Genomic DNA, 7,226 nt, shown 5'->3' with positions numbered 1-7,226 from the left:
ATGCTTTGGGGAGTTGCTTCAGGGCAAGAGCAAAACCTCGATGACTACCCTAGAGCTGTGGAATGTTACCCAGAGGCTTTGTGTTGAATTTCCTCCCTTCCGGCATTAGAAAGGTGGTCTGAAGAACAAATTCCCATGTCCACAATGCTGAATCCAGAGACAGTCAATGAGATAAGGTCTCCTGGGTTCTGCATCCCAAGGGTGCCATGATTATGGAGCTCTCGGTGGTGCTGAATGACTGCATGTGGTGTGGTCTGTTCAGGAATCCTCATGCCTTATTCTCAAGAGTGCATTGCCAAGGTGCTTGAAGTTTAAGGCTGCCCAATCCAGTGCTCTCTGCTTCGGAGTTCGACTCAGGTACCACCATGGAGCAGAAGTTCCTTTCATACTGATGTCTCCCCAGTCCAGCCTGCCTTAATCAGAATCAGTTTGTGGTCAGAATCACACAAGAAATACAGTATGTGGTTTTCATTTGGTCATCACCATCAGGTATCTTAAATTCAGAATAAACTTTGCCCTCAGTCCAGAATAGAATCATAGAGTTGGAAGAGACCACTGCTCTATGCAACCACACCCAGCCTCCTGAAGAGGGGAGGGTTTTGTTGCAAGGCACTCCGTACGACCATCCTAATGCATAATACAACCAACCACTGCTTTATTATATTTCCTTAGTAGCGAGAGAGGCTGGGGGACAGGGCGTGGTTGGTTGTCTTTAGTTGGCTGCAGTGGGATTTATTTGTGTGTGAGAGGGGGGTCCTGGGCAGATTTATGAAACCAGAATGCTTTTATCTGCAGGCTAAGCATCAAGCTTATCAGCTGGCTCAAAGTGAACCATCAGATGATTCTGAACATGAAATTCATTGCAAAAAGTTGTTAGTTTTTCTCTGGTTGCAGCAATGCAAAGGGAAGCACTTGCTGGAGGTGGCTCTTAATGGGATTTTCCCAGGGATGAATTTTGCCTCCCCTGTTAGGTGTGGTTAGGCCTGTGGTTAACTTCTGCGATTTCCATTTCAGAGGCATTGGTGAGTTACTGGGTCACATTTTCAGCATCGGGATCAGAACTAGTGACGGAAAGAGTCCATTTCAATATGCTTTAAATGATTGCAGTGTCCCTGGAACTCACTTTTTAAACTCGAAGGAACCAAACATCAAAAAGGAAAAGTGCACATCATGGCAAAACTCTGCTTTACTTTGTGGACTTCAACACTACTCTGTTTTAGATCAATTTTGTGAATGAAAACCATTCTTGTTTCTTTTGCTTCCAGCTTTGACTGTAGCAGGCAATGTACATATGCTACACTCACAAGGCAGCCAGAAGGGGGCAGCCTAATCCCATAGTCTACTCTGTGAGCTACATACAGGCATTGCTGCATGTAGGTAACTGGACACTCCAGATTTAACAGACTTGATGGAGAAGGAAACTTATTTCAATGGTAAGGTGTCTTTATTTCAACTTGTGGCAATAAGCCAGCTCTGCTGCGTTTAGGGGCCCTTCTGTGCTTTCTGCCACACAGCTGCCTTCTTTCCCCCAGGAAGCTCTCAAGTTGTGCAAAACTGGCCTTTGAAAGCTCAACAGGCCATTTAAAATTATTTTCTTTTATTATTTTCCTGCTGGCATTTCCTAAGCAAAGACCTGGAATGAATGTTTGCAAAGATTCACCCAAGTTTCAAAGCACTTCCATTCCAGTAGCAAGTGTAACATTTCCGTTTAAAGGATTGAATCCACATTTTGAATGTGAATGTTTGCCTCAGAATTTCTGCACCCTCTTGAGTACTTTTAATGGAACAAGAGATCCTTGCTTAATTCCAGGCCCATCCAAGAAGGATTCTGTTCATACACAAGAAAAATCTGAAGAGCTCACAAGCAGGACAGGAGTGCACCAGCCCCTCTCTTGCTCCTGGTCTGGCATTCAGAGGCCTATCTGCAGAGCAGGTGGGAGAAAACTGGCTCTCAATCCTCACAGTGATCATACTGTTACATGCCACCTCTATCTCCGAGCGGGGTGAGACTTCAGGGGTTCCCAGTACTTACCCAGGTTTGTTTTTTCTTCAGAAATCAGGCACAGTGGAGACTGCAGTGCCTTTATGAAGTATGATTTATTTACACATATTTACAACCTGCGTCTAGATGGAGGGAGTTCAGAGCATTCACATCCCAACAGGGTCTGGCTTCCCTCTTTAAGGGGGGGCTCCAAGGATAGCAAATAGCCATCCTGTCACTCTTTGTTTCCAGCCTGTAATCCCCAGCTCACATGAAGTCCTGCCCCTGCTTCTCCTTCTTGCTGCTAACAGACTCCAAGCCTAAATTGAAATCCTAAACCTGCCCTTTGTCTGCTACCATTGGGCCTTTGCCTCTGCTACTCACTGGGGAGAGAGGGCTCCAACCTCTCTGCCAATTGGCCATATTTGCCTTGCCAATCATTCTTAAAGGCCCAGAACTCTGCTCTCTTTGTTGATTGGTCTTCAAATCTGGTTCGGCCTGTCTTTTTTGACACTACATGATTCAGCATCTGGCAGCTTCCCTTAATACCCCAAACATTGGTTTATTTCTGACACCAAATCTAAGAATTTAGGGGGGTCTGTGCCCCTGGCACCCCACAAATTCATAAGAATATTGAGCAGCCCAAAATATACACATTATTCCACAAACCTCTTCGGTGCCACTAATACCACATCTACCTTCGTAGTAGTGAGTTATTGGACTACAACACCCATCATCCTGACTAACTGCTGGTTCTGGGGGCCCTCTGGGGCTGCTGGGAGTTGGGAGTCCAGCAACATTCGGAAAGCACCATATTGAAGAACCCCTGAGCCACATAATAGGTGTGCTGAAAGAAAAGCCTTTTTTATACACAAACATCTGTGAAACAAACTACGGGGTTGCTATATTGAGAAGAAGAGAAGGCATATGGGGCTGTGCCCCAGCACCCCCCAGACCCAGGCTAACCTGGAAACCACCCACGCTACCTCAAATCCATGAGTGGGGGTAATATCTAATTAGGCATGCCGTCAGTTGGAGGGTGGGGGAATAAGGAGGTACTGTGTCTCCTCTCTTCCTTTTCTGACCAAGGGTTCGATCCTGTGGGGTGCAGGCTGCAGCATGCTGGGAGTTGTTCTTCAGAGTTGGCCCTCTGTTCAAGGAGGGTGGTAGCATCTGAGGGATCTTGCCTTTGACTGAGAAGGAGCTAGTCAAAGGACCCTTGCTCCTTACTCTACCCATCCCTCTTTGCTAACATGCATGAGAGGCTTGTTCTCTCAGCCAAAACAAAGTGTGCAGCAAACCCTCCAAGCGTGTTAGTCATCATCGCTTGACACCCATCCATTTGAGGTCTCCTGCTCTTTCCTCCCCGTGACTTTGAACACCACCTCGGAACTTATCGTAACAGTTGGTAATCAGGATCTGTGGATTAATTGGGCAACCCACGGTCTGGAGAATGTGCTGTTATCGGCAGAGAACATCTGTCTGAGTTGTAGCAGATGGTGATTAATGTCTGGGGGCGGTATGGGGTTGTGTGAACTCTGGAAATGTGAGGGGAGTCTCCGTCACGCCAAGGATTTTCCATCAGGAACATCTGCAGTGGTGGATGGAGGAGGAGGTGGCCATGAAAACAGAGAAGTTGGGAGCCTCCATGACCAAACCACTTCAAAATATTTTTCTAAAAACTGGGTTAGAATTAGAGATGCTTCCCTGGTTGAAATATGGCGTTATAATGCTATAGCATTTCAATGTTCTGAAACAAACGTGGGAAGGACCCTTTTTGGTCACCTCTAAAGAAAGGCTGCGTTAGGTTTTCTTTATTAAAAAAATAGTATTACAGTGTCACAGCACTACAACATTTTAAAAGTCTTATTAACGGGGGGGAAAGACAGCTAGAAAAGCATTTTAGTGGTAATTAAAATATTGTTTGAAAAAGAAACAAGTGATAACATGGAATTCACTGCAAAGTTACAGGTAGGTAGCCCTGTTGGTCTGCCATAGTCAAAACAAAATAAAAAATAAAAAATCCCTTCCAGTAGCACCCTAGAGACCAACTAAGTTTGTTCTTGGTATGAGCTTTCGTGTGCATGCACACTTCTTCAGATATTCTTCAGGTATCTGAAGAAGTGTGCATGCACACAAAAGCTCATACCAAGAACAAACTTAGTTGGTCTCTAGGGTGCTACTGGAAGGGATTTTTTATTTTTCAATTTTGTTTTCACTTCAAAGGTTATAGTAAATGTGTGCTTCGTTTAGCTACCTTCCTGTTCCCCACCCAGATCACCTGTGTCACATCTACCTGGTGTGGACAGAACATGACAAAAATGGGATGCAAACCTTCTAACTGTACAGCGTAGGAAATCAAGTGCAATTCTGCTTTCAGCTTACAATGGACTGGGTATTCCTAGGAGCCATTGGTCTGGAAGTACCGGTAGCCCAGGTGTCTGCAATAAGGATTTCAGCTAATCTCAAATAATTCAGATTTTTTTGGTGAACATTTTGGTAAACTCCTTTCAGCAATTTTTGATACTCCTTACAGAAAGGCTTTCCTTTTCCTTTTTTGTTTACATTGCCCTCCATTGTCCTTCACCCAGTTGCCTTCCCTTGCCATCACACAGCCTAAGCTGATTGGCTTTGTAGCACTGTGACATCGTTTCATTGATCCCTGATTGGAAGAGATTCCTCTTGAGACTAATCCAGGAAGAAGGAGAAGGAAATGCTGTGAAAGAAAATGATGGCACAGCACCAAACAGGACCAGAGTTGATAAATGCTAAATATAATCTTGGATGAATTCAAAAGGTGATTACATATTACTGTAATTTTCCGTCTATAAGACGCCCCCATGTATAAGACGCCCCTTATTTTTGAGGACTCAGATTTAAGAAAATGGGGAAAGTCACTATCCGTGCATAAGACACCCCATAATTTTTGACATTATTTTAAAGGGGGGGGCCTAGTCTTATACACAGAAAAATACAGTATTTTATATATATATATGTACTAGTATTCAAATATGGGAAAGTGGGTCAACTGTAATTGTGAATGTTACTCTTTTTTGTGTTATTGTTATTGTTAATTCTGTAATCATGGAAGTTTAAATAAAGCATGTTTTAAAATTAAAACAAACAAACAAACAAACAGGACCAAACCAAACCAAACCACCTCCACCCCAAATATTCACAGAGTCTAAATTACAGGGAGGTGACTTGTTTCCAGCAGAGCTTTGTATATTCTGTGCTTTAGCCTTCATGTTCTGGAGCAAACGAACTCAAACGTGACGCTCAGAACATGGTGGCAGATTATATTTTTCAGCTGCTAAGTGTGCTTTGCCTCCAGTCCCATGGCGCTGAGCCCATCACTAGACAGAAGCCCATTAAACACTCTTTGCTGAAGAGGCCTTTATGCAGTGAGATCTGAAGTGGGCTAAGTGTTGACTTTCCGAAGTGCATGAATTGGTGGCTGCTTCGGGGCCACGCTTAACGGTCTCGAGGCAACCGAGCCCATCCAGAGCCCCCTCTGCCTTGTGCACACACAGCTGCTTAAGAAAATTAAGAGGCTCTTTGACGAGGATCTTCTGAAAGGCCTAAACATGCGTGGTTTGGCTAGACGTGCTGGCAGGGGACAGGGGCGCACAAGACAATCTGGCTGGCAGTGAAGCTGAGAGTTGGCAGGAGCAAAAGGTCAGTGGGCTGGGCTGGCCAGGGGCGGACCTACATTTTGGGGGCCCTGAATCTTGAACTGGTATGGCGGCGGCCCCTTCACAATCGGCAGTGAGGTCTGGGTAACCACTGTTACCTTCTTAAGTGGGACTGTTCTGTGACAGATCACCACAATTTATTTATTTTTAAATAACTACTACGCCTCAGATTTTGATTAAAATTGCGGTACTGGATTATCTCACATGTCCAAGTCACTGGTGTGAATACAAATTTCCTACACCTTAGTTGTGCGACTCAAATTGAGTCTACTAGACGTAAAGAAAAAAAAATAGCAATGTGGACTGAAGTCACATGGGGGCCCCTCCTACGATTAGGGATCCTGAAGCTTAAGCTTTATTAGCTTTGTTGTAACGTGGGGATCGTGATTCAGCAAGTGATCTCAGCTCTGACATAGCAGGCAGAAGACAGCTTCTTCATGTAACACTCTTTATTCAGACAAACAAGACTGGGGAACTGAGGAGAGGGAAGCTACATTTATAGGGACAGGAGACTGGCTAGAAAGGATACATTTTGGAGGGAACAATCTCAAGCAATCACAAAGCTGCCTTTTGGTGGGAACCAATAAGACTGAGGATCCAAATGCAGCAACTTGAATGAACCAATAGTAGCTGTTTCTTCTGGAACAGGAAGGCAATTACTATCCCCTAATGTGAATACAGACAATAATAATACAGATATGATAACCCTTGAATCAATACACAACAAGTTTCATAGTAGATCTGCACCTGGGTCTGTCCAGGTCAACTCTCCTTCTCTGCAGTGACCAGTCCACGTGTTAATCTCGAGCCGATTAATCTATCTCAGTATCACTTTTAGGGGAAAGGAGCAATGTAGCGTCTCTGTGGCATCTCAAATTTTGCCATATTCTCGCTTGCTTATGTGATTGAGTACAGAGACTCCGTCAGCAGAACATGAGATTTTTAATCTCGGGGTCATGGGTTGAAGCCTCGCCTTGAGCAAAAAGATTCCTGCATTGCAGGGAGTTGGACTAGATGACCCTCACAGTCCCTTCCAACGCTACAATTCGAGGATTCTATGAATAGCGAAAGAGTGCAGGGGAGGAGGTTATAGACACATTTTCCAGCTGGTTCCCACTGTAAAACAGGAAATATATATGTAAGTGAATGGCTTAATGTATGTACCGGCAAGTGAATGACTTGGTCCTTTGAACACCATTAATTGTACTACTAATTTGTCAATCCTGTTGTAATTAGTATTAGCATTATATTAGTCATAGTATTGTTATGAGGTGGCGGTTGATTGGGTTGTATGCAAGACAGGGTTGCCATACATCTGGAATTTCCCAGATATCGCTGGGAACCTCAATTGTCGAATGCTTTGGAAGTTGAACGTTTCGGCTTTCGGACGCCGAAAACCCAGAAGTGAATGCTTCCATTTTCGAACACGCCTCAGAAGTCAAACAGCTTCCGAGGCTCGTTTCTCCATTTTCTCAGTGGAATTTGCGGACCGCCCATTGTGCCTTGGTTGTCGAACGTTTCGGAAGTCGAATGGTCTTCCGGAACGCATT

This window comes from Lacerta agilis, chromosome 8 (genome assembly GCF_009819535.1).
Source record: "Lacerta agilis isolate rLacAgi1 chromosome 8, rLacAgi1.pri, whole genome shotgun sequence".
In the NCBI taxonomy this organism is placed as follows: Eukaryota; Metazoa; Chordata; class Lepidosauria; order Squamata; family Lacertidae; genus Lacerta; species Lacerta agilis.
This window is presented reverse-complemented; position numbering follows the sequence as displayed.